This window comes from Cavia porcellus, unplaced genomic scaffold, assembly GCF_034190915.1.
Source record: "Cavia porcellus strain 051 isolate PalLab524CR breed Dunkin Hartley unplaced genomic scaffold, mCavPor4.1 scaffold_6, whole genome shotgun sequence".
NCBI lineage: Eukaryota > Metazoa > Chordata > Mammalia > Rodentia > Caviidae > Cavia > Cavia porcellus.
Window position 1 is genome coordinate 22,017,100 of NW_026947489.1, and position 17,114 is coordinate 22,034,213.

Consider the following 17,114-nt stretch of genomic DNA (forward strand, 5'->3'; position numbering starts at 1 on the left):
GCAGAAAGAGTCTTCTGTCTATGCTCCTCCCTTTTTGCTCTTGTAGTTTTTGCTGTCTTCTGCCACCATGAACTGTTGCCCTCTACCATGTGCCACTCTGCTTTGGAGCCAGCCAAGTGTGGACTGAAATCTCCACAAACTGTGAGCTAGATAAACCTTTTCTTTCTTAACCTTGAGTGTTGGATGTTTTGTCTCAGCAGTGAGAGAAAAATAGCCAACACAGAATTTGGCACCAGAGAAGTGTGTTGTTGTGATTATACCTGATCACGTGATTCAAGAGCCTTTGAGCATGGCTTGTGGAAAGAGTTTGGGAAGGTTCAGAAATGTCACCTGAAGGAGTAAAGCTGGAATACCTTAGGCCATCCTGTATGGGAAATTCTGGTCAGAGCTCAGAAAATCAGAAGGCTGATAGAAATCTTGCAGGTAAAGTCCAGCCTTGGGAGGTTTCTTCTAGGAAGAAGAACTGCATTGGTTCCTAGAGTCCAGACAATGTACATCATGGCTTGGCAGAAAGTTTGCCTCATTATACTCATATCCAGAGATTTTGCCTTATTAAGGGCAGTGGGTTAAATAAGCTGTCAGAAAAAATTTCAAGACAGTCAAATATTGAAGTGCTGGCGTGGCTATTGTTGGGGGCTTTTAGCCAGATTTATGTTGCAAATCAGGAGCAAAGGACCCAGCACCATGATTTAAAATGTAAATTTGGCCAGAAAAGAAGCTCCAGTGAAGCTGTGGACTGAGACAGAGCTGAGGAGATCTCAAGGCTGAGAAGGAACAGGAGAATAGAAAGATGGTCTGAGGGCATCACAAGAGGCAGCAAGTTGCTACCCTTTGCAGTCTCAAAACTGGAAAAGTAAAAGACTGCTTTGAGGAGAAAACTGGAAAGAACCATGTTCCAGAATGTCAGCAGCTAACACCAGGTTCCAGAATGGTAGTAGCTAGAGAATTTGTTCCTTGGAATTAGATTCAGAGTGCCCAGTGATTCAGGCACTTGAACCTTACACCTAAGGGAGAGAAAACCCTGGCTACTGTTCCACCTGTCAGTGGACCTTGGCATCATCCGTGTGGCTCTGGTTTTATGTGCATACAGAATGCAAGAGTTCTGAAGTTTAAAAGGCTTCTACCTAGATTTCAGAAGGCCTGGGAGGTCAGGCAACATGCCTCTGAGAAGGAAATGTGTGAAGTTCTGAAAGTGAATTCAAAAGTACAGTGGAGGGGCTGGGGGTTTAGCTCAGCGGCATAAGCACCTGCCTTGCAAGCAGGCGGTCGTGAGTTCGATCCCCGGTACCAATAAAAATGAAAAAGACAAAAAAAAAAAAAAAAAGTACAGTGGAGACCCCAGAAGTTTAGAAAAGCCAGGAACATGGATCATCTAAGGAAAGCTGCAAGAACTGAGCAGAGTGGACCTAAGAGAAAAGCCTTGGGAGCTACACCCACTGGAAGTGCCATAGGGGCAGAGTCAAGCCAGCCAGCTGGAGCTCACATTTTGCCACAGATTGCTTCAGATGTTACACATGTATCTACAGGACTTAATGTTTTCTCTGCTGGATTTTGGACTTGCTTTGGTCCCAATCCTTTGTATCTCCCTGTTTGTATCTTATAGAATGGTAATCTTCATTTTGTACTATTGAAAGTTGGAAATGTTTAACTTTCATTTGTACAGCATCTCACAGCTAAGAGTTCGCCTTAGATGGCAGAGGAGACTTGGGACTTGGAGTTTTCAACAACACTGAAACTGTTAGGACTTCAGCAACTCTTACAGATGGACTGTAATGCCCTTTGCATAAAGGGATGTGCATGAGTCTTCACAGGTCCAGGGGCAGGATGTTATGATTTGTGTCTGGATGCCCCTGCAAAGTCTCATGCAGTCATGGAAGCAGGCTTCTAGAGTTTGTGATTGGTTTATGGTCCAATGCTGGGATTATGGGTGTGAGTGCTACATCCCATCGGGTGGATGTAGTCTACATACAATATAAGGGACAGAAAGGGTCCTCTTTCTTGCTCCTCCTTTTATGCTCTTTTTGCTTTTGCTGTTTTCCACCACCATGAGCTGTTGCTACTCTGCCATGTGCCACTCTGCCTTGGAACTAGCTGAGTAGCGAATGAAACTTCCACAAACTGTGAGCTAAATAAACCTTTTCTTCCTTAATCTTTGGTGTCAGATATTTTGTCTCAGTAATGAAAGAAAAGTAACCAACACAAGGATACACATCTGTAACTCCAGCACAGGATATCTTTTCACTGAGCCACCCTATGCCCAGCCTTTCTACGTTTTTGAGACAAGGTCTCACTAAGTGCTAGGTTGTTAAATTGCCCTTTCTGGGCTCGAATTTGCAATCCTTCCTCAGCCTCCAGAGTGCTGGAATTACAGGTATTCCATTGTGCCTTGGTCCTATCTGAGTTTAAAAAGGAGGCCAGGCATAGAGGCGCACACCTGTAATCCCAGAACTCAAAAGGTTGAGGCAAGAAGATCGTTGCAAGTTCAAGACCAGCCTGGGCTACAAAGTGAGCTCAAGGCCAGCCTGAACCCCATAGTGAGACCCTGTCTCAAAAAGACAACAACAAAAAAAGATTAGCATTGTAAATCAGCAGTAAAATGAGTGCTCCTGGATTCAATCTCCAGTAACACATGATATCAACAACAATAATATAATTTAAAAGTGAAAAACTCGGGGCTGGGGATTTAGCTCAGCAGCATAAGCACCTGCCTTGCAAGCAGGCGGTCGTGAGTTCGATCCCGGTACCGATAAAAATGAAAAAGACAAATAAATAAATAAAATTAAAAATTAAAAAAAGTGAAAAACTGTATCACTTAGGTTGGAAAATTTAGGCAGACAATTCTAGTTAGCTGGGCTCAGGGATTCTTGGTGGGGGGTTACATGGGTGGCCTGTGCCCTCTCAAATCATCTGCAGATAATCTCAAGACCTTCCCACCTGGCCCACAGGAAGAGGAGTGAGCAGACATTGCTGCAGTCACTTACGGTGGAGAGCAGCCTCTGATCCTGGGGTGTGAGCGCATAAACATGGGTTGCCTCAAGTGGAGCCTTCTGCAACTGCTAAGAGCAGCAGATCGGGTGGTCCCAGTGTGGCAAGCATGATTCTGCAGAACCAGAGCTAAGAAACAAAGCAAAGCATATGTCAAAATGCCACCTATGTAAACTTAAAAGGCAAAACAAGTGTTCCAATAAGAAATAAACTGAAGACGTGAAAAGACACATGAGCAACAAGATATAGATGACAAGTGCCTGGAAAGGTATTCAACATCACTGGCTATCAGGGAAATATAAAGTAAAATCACAATGAGCCAGGCATGGTGACACACCCTTGTAATCTTAGCACTAGCACTCAGGAGGCTAAGGCAGGAAGATCACCAAGAATTTGAGGCCAACTGGCACTACATAGTAAGTTTAAGGCCACTCTAATTACATAGAAAGACTTTGTTTCAAAAACCCAAAATAAATAAATAAAATAAAATAATGTCAGGTGCGGTGATGCATGTCTGTTGTTCCACTTACTCAGGAAGCTGAGACAGGAGGACTACTTAACAAAGAAGGAACTACTGGGCATGGTGGTACACGTCTATAATTCCAGGGGAGGCTCACTGTGAGTTTGAGGCCAGCTCCGGCTACATAGTGAGTTCAAGGTCAGACTGAACTACATAGTGAGACCCTGTCTCAAGGAAAAATGAAAACCAAAAAATCTCCCCCAAAAGAAACACATGTACCTTAAGGGCATTGTGGTTAGGCTGGGGAGAGCTAATCTCAAAAGATTACCCACTATGTGATTCACTTCACGTAACTTTTTTGTGAGTTTGGGGTGGGGGGGGGGTGGGACTGGGGATAGAACCCAGGGCTTTTGTACTGAGCTATATCCCCAGCCCTTTCTTATTTTTTTTCATTTTGAGACAGGGACTCATAAGTTGCCAGATGTCTGAGCTGGGCTTGAGCTTGGCATTCTCCTGCCTCAGCCTCCAAGTGCTGGGATTACAATTATAGACTACTGCACCTGACTAGATAACAAGAAATTAGCCTTTGCCATGGGACTGTTACAGAAATAAGAGGACATGAATGTGAGACACGGAGTTTCTTTCTTTTTTGTCCTGGGAATTAAACTCAGGGTCTTGTACTTGCCAGGCAGGCGCTATGCCACTGAGCTATATCCCCAGCCTGCCCAGGAGTTTCTTTGTGGTGTCTTCATTATGGTGTTGAGTATAAGACTATTCCTGGGTCAAACTACACAGAACTGCGCATGCATGTGGAGTGTACGTGCGTACACAGGTGGATATAAAAACTGAATAATGATGCTCATGGTCAATTTAGTAGTTTTGTATTAGTGCCATTTCCCTGATGGGGCTATTTTACTCCAGTTTCATAACGTCACTGTTGGGGGAAACTCCTATAGGTTTCTCAGTTCTATTTGTTTGCAGCTTCCTGGAAGTCTGTAATTACTTCAAAATAAAAACAGTGAAAACAGCTGCAGCTCCACTTCCAGCCTACACTTTTCACACAAGAAGACCTAAGAACAAAAGCAAATGCGTCAAACCCTTGGGATGCTGGGCTGGGGGAGGGGCAGGAGATGGGGACGGCAGTAGTGACATCAATCAAGGGCTGGGCAACCAGGCGTGATGAAGTGCTGGAGAGGAACAGATAGCACTGTGCTGCCTGCACCTGCGCCTCGCCCCCAGGGGTGAGCTTGGGTCCAGCAGGGTGGGTGAGGATGGGGCTAATCAGACTTGCCCTTCGTCCTAGACACTGAACCTGAATGTCTTTTCCTTTACTCAGATAAGGGTCTGAGGGAGGGGATGTGGGAAAAGTGAGGAGGAAGAGGAGGGAAGACAGGAACCCGAGGCTGAGAGAGCAGCTTCTCCTGGGGCCCTGGGCTGGGCCAGGCACCAAATGGCTCACTGCAGCCAGTGACCCCTGGCGTGCAGAGACCACAGTGAGGAACCCAGGCTTGCGGGGGACCGGGTGTTCTGTGATCTGGAAACCAGAAAGTGCTGGCTTTCTGTGTGACCTCTGGCAAGGCCCTAATTGAGCTGTGCTTTCAGGGGTCTTAGTAATCAGCACTCCCTGCACACTCCCCACATTACTGGGCGGCCTTTTAAAATATTTGCATATAGATTACAGCCTGGTCATAACTGTAGTGTTTTACTACTAGTGAGGTGACTGAGGAGGTCGAGAGAACTGAGGGAGCAAATGTGTACAGCATAAAAAAAGTATGTATAGCATTATGGATAATGATGCTTTTCTGGACAGTTAATGAAGAATTGGAAACAACAATTGCAAACAATGTAAACAGGGTCTTGCTATGCAGTGCAGGCTGGCCTGGACTCACTGTGTAGCCCAGGTTAGCCTTGAACTGAGGCATTCTCCTGTTTCAGCCTCCCAAGTGCCGAGATTACAGGTGCACACCACCACACCCAGCTACAACATAACAGTTAATAGTAGAGACTAGGTTTAAAATGTGTTGCATTTTGCATAACAGAATACATTTAAATGAAGGTGTGCAATAATTGGTTGTTGTTTTTTAAGACAGGGTTTCTCTAGGTAGTGTTTAGGCTGGCCTGAACTCACAGCAATCTTCCTGCCTCTGTTTCCCAAGTGCTGGAATGACAGGCTGTGCCACTACTTTGGCAATAATTTTTAATGTTATGAAAAATGTGATACACTGCTGCCCAAGGGCAAAAGTCACAAAGAGGTAAACACTGAATAATCATTTTTCAAAAATAAGTAAATGTGTGGGCCAGGCATATAGCTCAGCAGGCACAGCACCTGCCAGGCAAGTGCAAGGTCCTGTGTTCCATTCCAAGTACCAAACAGAACAAAACAAAACAAACCATGAAGACATGTGACTGTGCAGAAAAGAGGCAAGAGGAGCCTCACCAGAATAGTAACCGCAGAAGATGTAAGGTTTGGGTAATTCACTTAATGTAAAGCATGGTGGCCATGTGTGTAATCCAGCACTTGGGAGGCTGAGGCAGAAAGATTGCAGTGAGTTCGAGGCCAACCTGGACTACATAGTGGGCCCTAGCTCCAAAAAACAAAAACAAAACCTCAATTAAAAAAATTTTTTTGTTTTTTTTCTTGTGTTTGGGTTGAACCAACAGCCTCACGCACAGTACGCATGTGTTCTACTGCTGAACTACACCCTCAGCCAAAAAGTGTTGAAAAATATTAACAGCAGTGGTCCCTGGGTAAGGCAAAATTCTGGGTGATAGCTGCTTTTCAACTTTTCGGTCGGTATTTATAGCCCTATCTTCCAGCCCCCGCAGCACCTCAGCTCTGGGTGTCCCCGTTCTGCCCTGGCAGGGTGAGGGGTGGTGGCGAGCTGCTCTCAGGGAGCTCGCAGCGCCCGTCCCGAGAGCTGCCAGGGGCCGGATGGGCGCCTCCATGGTGCATTTCTCCTCCGTGCAGGGCCCGCTTGGCACTGAAGAGCGCAGGCTCGCCTGGGCTCACACAGCCAGCCGCGCGGTGTGGACCTCGGATTCCAACCCGGCCTGGCCCGGACCCCGTTCCCACCCCGGCCCGCCGGATGCAGCTTGGCTGGGCCGCCCGAGTTCGGGAGCGCAGCGACTGGAACCCTACGACCCGACCCCTCGGCCGCACGGTCAACGCGCAGAGCACGACGCGGTGGGGACACTGAGGGGGCCGCGGAGGGGCCGCCAGGAGGTTCCCGGAATCACTGCGGGGTGGGCGGGGCCTGGCGGGCGCCCAGCCGTTCCGGGGACATCGCGCGGGCCCGGGGCGCCCGTGGGACTCCGAGACCCGTGGCTGGCGTCGGGCAGGCTATCACGGGAACGAGCCCGTGGGACGCGGCGCGGAGGAGCTCCGCGTGGGTGGTGTCGCTCCAGGTAGCCGCGCGGCCCCCAGACCACCTGCCCCTCCCCCAGAGGGCGCCTCCTGAGCGCGCTGACGGGCACCCGCACCCGCCACTCGCGAGCACGTTACCATGGCAGCGGGGAGGCGGGCCCGCGTTTCCATGGCACCAGGAGCCTGTGAGGCGAATCCTTTACTTCTCGCTCTGTGCACCCCGACTGGTCCCACAGCGGGAGCCGTGGTTCCGGAGCGCCGTCCTTGGAATTTAGGAAAGGCCTGGGTGCCTTCTCGGAATGCCCTTGCGTGAGAGCTCCGAGTTAGGCTCTGGGTCATGGCTTCTTCCCGCTCTCTGCGCAACAAGGAGAATTTAGAGCTAAGAGGAGAAGCCTGGCGGCCTTTGTGGTCTCTCTGCACCAGTCTAGCACGAAAAGGACCCCGGAGTTCTGGGTCACCTGTGAAGGTCCTAAGTCGGGTCACATTACCGAATGTGAGCCTGTTGAGTTAGGAATCACAGGACAATCACACTCAACACACACGTGTACAAGAGATTGGTGAGCAGGTGCTTAGCATGCATGAGACCCGGGACTCATCCCAACCACCAGAAAACGAAATGAAATAATGAAATAAGATAGTAGAAGCAGGGCGAGTTAGTGTACTTTTATAATCCCAACTCTCAGAAGCTGAGGGAGGATGATCATTGTGAGTTCAAGACCAGCCTGGGTTAAAAAGTGAGCTCAAGGCCAGCCTGAACTGCATAGGGAGACTTTCTCAAAGTGCACACACACACACGGTTAGCCTGAATTACATAGCCAGATTGTCTCAAACAAACAAAAGAAATTAAATAAATAAGTATAAATAATAGGTCTGGTGTGGTGCACACCTGTCATGCCAGTACCCTGAGAGGCTGAGGCAAGTTGAAACCTAGCCTGGGAAGTGTAGTGATTTAGGGAGATCCTGTCTCAAAATAAAAAATAAAAAAGTTTGGAAATTATAACTAGTGTAAAGGCCCCAGGCTCAATCCCTAGGAACACCAAAAAACAAAAGATGGTGGCCTGCAGTCCTAGCACTTGGGAGGCTGAGGCAGGAAGATCGCCATGCATTTCAAGGCCAGCCCAAATTACAGAGCAAGACCTTGTCTCAAAAAGAAAAGAAAAGATAAGATAGGGGCCATGGCAATCAGTAAATTAAAGATGGAAAATATAGGGCTGGGGATTTAGCTCCGCGGCATAAGCGCCTGCCTTGCAAGCAGGCAGTCATGAGTTGACCCCTGGTACCGAAAACAAAAAACAAAACAAAACAAAAAGATGGAATATGTAGGCCTTCGTCTAGGCAGGAGCTGAGTCTCCCCATGGTGCAGACAACTTGTCCCCTGGGACTCTCCCACCACGCTCCGCTCCACGGCTTCTACAATAGCAGAGCTTCCAGACCAGAGGCAGAAGGGCCCTAGAGCACAGCAGTGGGGCCTTTTCCTCCACCACTGTTGCGCGCTGCCTTTGCCTTTGAACAAGATAAAAGGAAGGTGGGTCAAAAGATCCTGGAAGAGCACAGGCATGAATGGCTTGGAAACCACTTGAGCCAGGAGCACCGCACACATGTATTCATTTAGGGTGCCTGAGCTAGCTCTGCCCTGCGGCTGGAGATTTAAAACCCTGAGTTAGGCAGGTCTGGCCCCTGCACCCAGGGAGCCGGGGGAAGAGCGGGAGGAGCGCGTTGTGCTGCTTAAATGATGTTTTACTGCCGCATAATGAGGGCCTTAAAAGAAACCGGAGCCAGACACCGAGGGAACCCAGAGGGGCAGCTCCGGAAGTCAGTTGAGACAGTGGGATTCTAGCCTGTGCAGGCTGGGAGCACTGCCAGGCTGGCCCCGGCCACTACCTTTGTTGGGGACAAAGGAAGAGTGAGTGAATGTGCCTAAAGAAATGTGGGTGAGGAGGGGCGTTGTCTGAGGAGGAGAGGTACAGGGATCCGGATGTCAGCGCGGGAGCGGGGTCGCTGCCTCTCAGTCTCCTTCAGTTCAGCTTGAGCAGTGCTTAGGAGGCAGCGAGCACACAAGGAACATTTGTTAAATGAATGAAAGAAAGGAGAAAAGGAGGACAAGAAGTAGGGATGGGGAGGAAAGAAAAGGAGGCTGGAGAAAGGAGGGTAAGAAGGAAGACAGCAGCTTACATTATGAGAAGAAGAGATGGCTGTAACTTGAGACAGAACCTGGAATTCCACCCGGGTGGATCCAGAGACAGCAGATCAGGGTTCAGGTCCTAGCCCTGACTTAGAGCTTGTGTGACCTTAGCAAATCCCTGAGCCTTTGCTTCTGTTTCTCCTGTGTAGTGGGAATGTAACACCTCCTGTCTCCCTCTGTTGTGATGGGTAAATAAATTACTCAGTGTAAAAGGTCAGTGTAGTGCTGCACTTATCGTAAGTGCTAAGAAATACATTACCCAGGAAAGCATGCCAGAGCTTTCATGTCAGGGTCATATAACTTCCAAAGTGAAGTGTGACTTTTTTTTTTTTCTTTGCAGTACTAGGGATTAAAGAACTCAGGGACTTTCACACAGAGTCTTTTTTTTTTTTCCTTTGAGACAGGGTCTCAGCTATGCAGTTCAGGCTGGCCTTGAACTCACAACAATTGTCCTGCCTCAGCCTCCTGAGCAATGGGATTACAGGTTCACTGGCACCATATCCTTTTTTTTTTTTTTTTTTTTTTTTCCGGTCTTTTTGAGACAGGGTCTCACTATGCAGTTCTGGCTGGCCTTGAGCCCACTTTGTAGTCCAGACTGGTTGTGAATTTGCAATGATCCTCCTGCCTCAGCCTCCCAAATGCTGGGATTATAGGTGTATACCACCACACCTGGATCATGGAGTCTCTCTTTTCTTCTTCTTCTCCTTCTTCTCCTTCTTCTTCTTCTTCTTCTTCTTCTTCTTCTTCTTCTTCTTCTTCTTCTTCTTCTGTGTGTGTGTGTGTGTGTGTGTGTGACAAATCAATTGCTAAATTTTCCAGGATGAGCTCAAATTTGCAATGCTTTTGGATTTGTGCCTGGTTCAAGTGTGCTTTCTTTTTAAATTTAATCTTGAAAGTTATTAGAAATTACTCTCTGACCAGTGTGGTGGTGGTGCATGCCTCTAATCCCAGCTATTCTGTAATCTCCATTACTTGGGAGGTTGAGGCAAGAAGATCACAAATTCAGAGCTTTCCCTCTCACACCTGGGCGAGCATCCCCACCTCCCACTGTGGCTGCAGGGGTTTGACAGAGGGGTAGGGAGAGTTGCTGAGCAGTCACTATGCCTCTTCAGAGTATTGGGTGCCTGGTGCCAGCCCATCTCTGGTGCCCAGCTGACAGCACCCCACACTTGTGTTGGGCATGTAGGGGAGTGACAGTGGCAACATCATGTCCTGCCCTGCCTGGGCAGGGACAGGCTGAGCCCTGCTGGTTGCACCACATCCCCATGGCCTAGGGAGTGGCACTCAGGCCCCAACAGGCCTGTGGGGGTGGTGCTGGTGCTGGGTGGCGGGCACACCCGGGCCAGGCAGGCTGGTTCTCCTCCTTGTAAGAGCTGCAGCCTCAGCACCCCGTTTGCTGGGCAGAGCCGGGAACAGGGTCCTTGGGGCAGCTTTGGGGATGGGAAGAACCGTGGCAGCCATGGGACAGCCTTTAGATGGGGTAGAAGGGTGAGGGGAAGATGGCCAGACACAGGTGCAGCTGGGACATTGCATTCATGAGGAGCCAGCACAGCATTCACAGCATGGGGTCTGGGCCCTCCTGTGTCCCAGTCATCCCATAGGTGGTTAACATGAGTACTTGTTAGTACTGATGCAGTACTGTTAGGATTTCCATGGCAGATAGGGAAACTGAGTCAGAGTGACTGTGTGGCCTGGTTTAGATAGGACTTCTACCCTTCACAGGAGCAAGACAAAAGAGCAGGGAGCAGGAGCAGCTTGGGGCTTGAGACCAACCTTGTATGGCCATGTGTTTATGTTTATAGCTGGACCCTGCTGGAAGCTGCCTGGGAGACCCGTAGGCCTTGTCAGTTCTGGCCCTGGGCAGTTGCCCTCTGCTGCAGCCCCAGGACCCGGCGGCCATTGGCTAATTTTAAACCACGCAGAGTGTGCCAACTGCTATTGCTTCCCCAGCAGAATGACAGTGCCACAGCTGTTTTGCTGCCTGACCCCCCTGGGGCGGAGATGGCAGCAGTATGCCCGGCCGGGCCAGGGTGGGGAGCTGCAGCTGCAGGCTGGCATGGGAGGAGAGCTCAGCGCTTCGAGGGGATGGTGGCAGGGGCCCAGACCCAGGGAGCTGGGCTGCAGCCAGCTCATGTCTGCGAGGCCTGCCTAGGCAGCCTGCCAGCCAGCACCCGGGAATGGGAGGAGGCCAAGTCTACTCCGGGTGGGGCAGGTGGACCTCTGAGTTCAAGCTTGCTGGGCTTGGCAGGAGGCCCCTCCCCATGGGCAGCAAACAAAGCAACAACTCCCAGAGCGGAACTGAGAGATGAGAGCTGGCTGCCTGGTGGGAAGGGAGCGGGCTTGAGTTGGCCGCCGCCAGGGGCCATGCATATCAAGGACTTCCTGCCTGTGCCTAGGGATGGATGGCAGAGCTCGGATCTAGAGATGTTTTGCGCATGCATGTGTATGTGTGTGTGTGGCGCGTGCGCATGCACATGGGGTGTGTGTGCGTCCATGTGGCACCAGGAATTGACTCCAGGATTTTCACACTGAGTTACATTCCCACCCCCTTTTTAGCAATCCTAACACAGGACCTTATTAAGTTGCCCAGGCTGAGCTGGAACATGTGTTCTTCCTGCTTCAGCCTTCCTGAGTGCTGAGGTTGCAGGTGGCATGTGCTATCACAACCAGCTGCTCAGGGTTATCGGTGGCTGGCAAGGCCAGCCGTGCCCTGGACAGAGGGCTCCACTGTGTGCCTCTGGCCTGTTCCCTTGCACTGAGCCAGGCAGAGAGGCAGCAGGCAGCAGGCAGCTGTGCTCTTTTGCGCAGTATTTGCAATTGTGCTCCTCTGGGCCCTTTCTCTCCTCCGTAGCCTTTCTTATTTCCCTTTGTTCTCTCCTCCCATCATTTCTTCATCTCCTTTGCTTCTGTGGCATCACATATAAAGTCTAAGTTACGTGCAGTAAAATGCACGCATGTTGCAACTCAGCCCATTTTAACATTTGCACGCACCCGGAAAACCAGCCCCAGATCAAGAAACAGACTATTTCCTTCATCCTTGATGATCCCCCTCCCTACAGGCATATGACTCTGACATCTCTCACCATAGGAAAGTTCTGTCTGGGCCTATTTACAATGTCTTGCAATATGCTATTTTTTTTTTTTTTTTTTTTTTTTTTTTTTTTTTTTTTAGTTTTGAGACAAAAGTCTTGCTTTGTAGTTCAGTCTGGCTTTGAACTCACTTTGCAGCCCAGGCTGGGCTTGAATTTGCAGCAATCCTCCTACCTCAGCCTCCCAGGCACTGGGATTACAGGCATGTGCACTACCATATTGACTTATTAGTTGTTACTGTTGTTTTGCTTTTTTTGAGACAAGCTCTCCTTATGGAGTCTAGGCTGGCCTTGAACTCACTGTACAGCCTGGGCTGACCTCCAGTTTGCATTGATCCTCCTGCCTCAGTCTCCCAAGTGCTGGGATTACAGGTGTGTGTCACCACGGCCTGCTGCCATGCACATTTTGCATTTCCTTCTTCTGTTTTTGAATTTCTTGGGTATGCGTGGGAGAGAACCTCAGACAGCAAGCAGGAGGGCTGGGCTGCAGGCACAGAGAAGCCTTGCTTTTTGCTTCTCTTTTCTTTTCTGCACTCCTTTTCCAAGCGGCTCCCTGATCTCTTTATAAACAGCGTCCTGGCTGAGAAAGATCTGCCTCCATCCAAGAGTGGCAGAGGGAACAGCAGACATGTCGTTGGCTTGGGAACCACTCTGTCTACAGGAAGTCACTTAAGTGAGACTTTCCCCTGTGAGCGGCCCTCCTAGGTTTCTGGTCTGGGGAGAACTCATCAGCCAGGCTGCTGTGCAGAGGTGCAGACTGGAGTGCCCCTGCCCCCAGGCAGCAGGTGAACCCTCACACTGTTCTAGTCCTGTGTGGTCCCCCGAACACGGGGGACCTGTTACTGCCCTTGAGTGGCTTGCTGCCCAGACGGCATGAAACATATTTCTGATGCATGAGCAGCCCTGAGGACGATATAATTAGCCACCAAACAAGGCTGCGTCAGTCCTGCCGTCACACAGGTCCCATGTCACCAGGGTACTGGGGCGGCCCCTTCGTGCTGTGCCCTACGAGCTTCCTGGTGCTGGGACTGGGCTCTTGACAGATGCCAGTGGGACAGGCAGTCAGCAGAAGGCAGAAGGAGCCAATGCTGGGACTGGCACCTTGATTTTGAGAAGATTTCTTACCATTTTTTTCATAATATTCTTACGGAAGATACGGAGGCACATTGGCAGCAAGGAGGATGCAGAACTTGCTGCTCCGACCACAAGAGCAGTGATCAGACGTGCCAGAGGTCTCCCAGCGTGCCATTTGCCTCTCTCATTTCCCAAATAAAGAACTAAAAGATGAGCACAAGCTGGGCACGGTGGCACTCGTGCAACCCCAGCACTCAGGAATCACTGTGAGTCTGAGGCCAGCCTTGGACTATAGGTGAGTTGAAACCCTTGACTATGTAGCCAGATCTTGTCTCAAAACACCCTCCCCCCCAAAAAAAGATTAGCACGAAAAGTTTTCCACTATTGAGCAATTGCTAAAGTTACACCACAGCCCAGTTCACGTGCTTCCTATCTAATACACGCACGATACACACAGAATCTGTTTCTGCCAAAGAGTCGAAAGTAAGTTGCAGATATCAGGACATTTCACTTCTAAGAGCTTCAAGCATCTACAAAAAACAAAGACTCAGCCAGGGATTTAGCTCAGTGGCATAAGCGCCTGCGTGGCAAGTACGTGGTCGTGAGTTTGATCCAGTACCAAATAAATACATAAAGACTCTATCATATCTAAGAAATACTATTCTCTGATTTTATCTTATTTATTTATTTATTTTTGGTATCAGGAATCAAATTCAGGGCCTTGCACTTGCCAGGCAGGTGTTTATGCCGCTGAACTATATTCTGAGCCCCAGAAGTACTAGTTTCATGCCTAAGAAAATAAACAATAAGTCAATAAATATCATTTAATACACAGTCCATTTTAAAAGTTTCCCAATCACACCATGCGTTTTTCATCTGAGATTCAATAAAGGTTCACTTGTCATGTCTGATTACTGTCTTTTTACTCCCAACATGAAACAGTATCTGTCGTTCTTCCCTGTCACAGAGAGACAGGGACAGACAGATTGTCTGTCTCTCTATTTTTTCTAGCACAGGGAATTGAACCCCGAGCCTCATGAACACTAGGCAAGTATTCTCTCACCAAACTCCACACCTAGCCCAGACTTCTTTTTGAAGAGACTGGGCTGTCCTGTGGAATCCACCTCATGACCACCTGCTTATATAAGTCCTCATTACCAGATGTGGGTCAAAGACTTTTGGCAAGGACGAGCCAAGGATTGGGGTTCTGTGCTTCTTGCCTCCTATCAGGAGGTGAATTGCTGACAGTGCGACTTACAACCTTAACTGATGGGCGCCCTTAAGGACGCATTTTCCCTTTGGTAGTTACTAAGTCATCAGTGGGATGCACTTTGAGGCTTTGTTTAATGTGTAGTTTCCTAACAATCTGCCAGCTCAGAGGTTCCACATTCCCCAGTGATCCTTGCTTGACTCTGGATTTTTCTAGTCCTATCATCTCTTTTTTTTTTTTGTCTTTTTCCTTTTTATCGGTACCGGGGATTGAACTCACGACTGCCTGCTTTCAAGGCAGGCACTTATGCCGCTGAGCTAAACCCCCAGCCCCCCTATCATCTCTTCTACCTTGTCAGCCAGCATTTTTCTGTAGAGAAAAGCTTCCTTTCCATCCCTTCTAATGCCTTCTTAGAGTCTCACCGTGGACTAAATGGATGGTATTTTAATTTGATGCATTAGAATCCATTATTTCATTTCGTCAGTCCATGTTGTAAGTGGCCATCAAGCTGGTTCTTAGGACCTTTTGACTTGACCTGATTTATTTATTTATTTAGTCTTTCTGGCACAACGAGATGCTTTCTGTACCGTGCACTTTCCCTTTCTCTTTCATTCTCCCTGGTCCCTTTCACTGCCAGTGGCATGTGGAAACCAAGATCTGGGTACCTTGTCTCCTTGCCCATTAGTTTTGTCAATGACTTGTGTTAAGGCAGAAGGAATGCTTAATCAAATTTACAAATGACTCAAAACTGGGAGGGGAAGGCAAAGGAATAGAACCAATACTCTGAATGACCTCGGTGGATGAAATCTGGGTCAGAGTCAGAATCAGGAAGAGAATTATGACGTCCTGGGCTAGGCTGAAAAAGTTCATTGCATAACTTCAGGTTTGGAGGGAAATCCTACCTTGCTTGAAGTTGGTATCAACGTAATTTTGGTGCACCAGGGATATAACACAGCAGCAAAGAAAGTGCCTCTCTATCAAATGCAAGGTCCCAATACCAAACAAACAAAAGCAAGTATCAAAATAGTTTTGGTTGTTGGTTAACATGAGCCAACAATATTCTGTGTCTCTTAGGTAAATTCTTTCATTCATTTATTCATCCAGTATTTGTTGAGGGCTCACCTACCATGTGTCAGGCACCATTCTAGATACTTGGGATATGTTTACAAACCCAATAAGTACACATCCCTGTCCTCCCTACCATCCGTTGCCCTCCCTGAGATGGGGGGGATACTGAAAGTTTTTTTTTAAATTTGTTTTGTGATATTGGGGATCACGCTTCACTTATACTGGCAGGTCCCTTTTTATTTTTTAAAGACTGAGTCACTAAAATGCCCTGGCTGGGATCCTTCTGCCTCAGCCTCCCTGAGTGCTCAGATTAACACAGATTAACAGGTATGTGCCACCATGCTCAGCTCATTCAAGGACTTTGAACAAAGGAGAGCCATGACTTGACTTGCAATTTTATCTTTGTTTGTCTTTTTTTTTTTTTTTATCGGTACCCGGGATTGAACTCTCAAACTCTCGACTGCCTGCTTGCAAGGCAGGTGCTTATGCCGCTGAGCTAAATCCCCAGCCCCCTTTGTTTGTCTTTTTGAGACAGGATTTCACTATGCAATTCAGGCTGGCCTTAAACTCACTTTGTAGCCTCGGCTGGCCCTGAACTCAGAGCAGTCCTTCTGCCTCAGCCTCCTAAGTGCTTGGATTATAGGTGTGAGCCACCATGCCAGGCTTGACTTTTACATTTAAAGGCTCACTGTGGCTGCAGTGTTGAGAATACACTATATAGAGCAGAGGAGGAAGCAAAGAGACCAGTCAGTGTGGTTCTTGGAGTAACCAGGAGAGAGAGGTGGGGTCTGGGGTGGTAGTAATTGGTCAGACTGTGGATTTGCTAGTGGATTGGTTGTGAGGAGTGAGAGAAAAGACAGGAGTTAAACTTGTAAGCCCAAGCAACTGAACAATGGAGTTGCCATTAGATGAAACCAGGAGGCTGCAGATGGAGCCTCCTTTTTGGGAAGAAGGAGTGATCAGGAACTTGGTTTGGGCTATGCTGGGTGAGCTGCCTGTCAGCCAAATAGAAATGTTGAGGCTCTGGAAATTCAGGACAGGCAGAGGTCCAGGTTCTGGAAAGACTGGGGACACCTTTGGCTCTAAATGCATTGGTTCCAGACCCGGGCAATAGGAGACCCATAGGTGTTGGATGCCACAAGAAGGATGCTGGGAGCAAGCTTAGCGTTCCACAAAAGGACTTGGGGGAGGTGGCAGTTCACAGGTCAAGAGCGCCATGGCTGCAGGAACTGCAGACCCCTGTCTGAGTGCTCTGCCCACTATCTGATGGCCACCTGCGGTGCACAGGATGTGGCAGATCCTGGGGGTGTGGAGGACAGGAAAGGAGTGGCTCTGAAAACAGGCTTTTGGCCTGAGCTAAAGAGAAACTGGCCAGTTGCAGCCAATTCCTGGAGAAGTGGTCCCCACTGCCTCGGAATTGACTGCTGGAGGTTGTCAAGCTCCATTTGGCTGTAGCTCCAGGAGAGATTACATCTTACATTAAAATCTTGTGCACTCAGGAAAAGCTGAAACAGGTTTCCCAAAAGCCACTTATCTTGCCATCCGTGTACTCGCTACTGGCTCAGTCCTGTGTTTTGCAATGCTGATAAAGCTTCAACTCATTGACTTCAGAACCCCCTAGAGGGTCAGGTCGACCGCTGGGATCCGCAGAGCCGAGTGCCCAGATGTGGACCGAGGAGCCA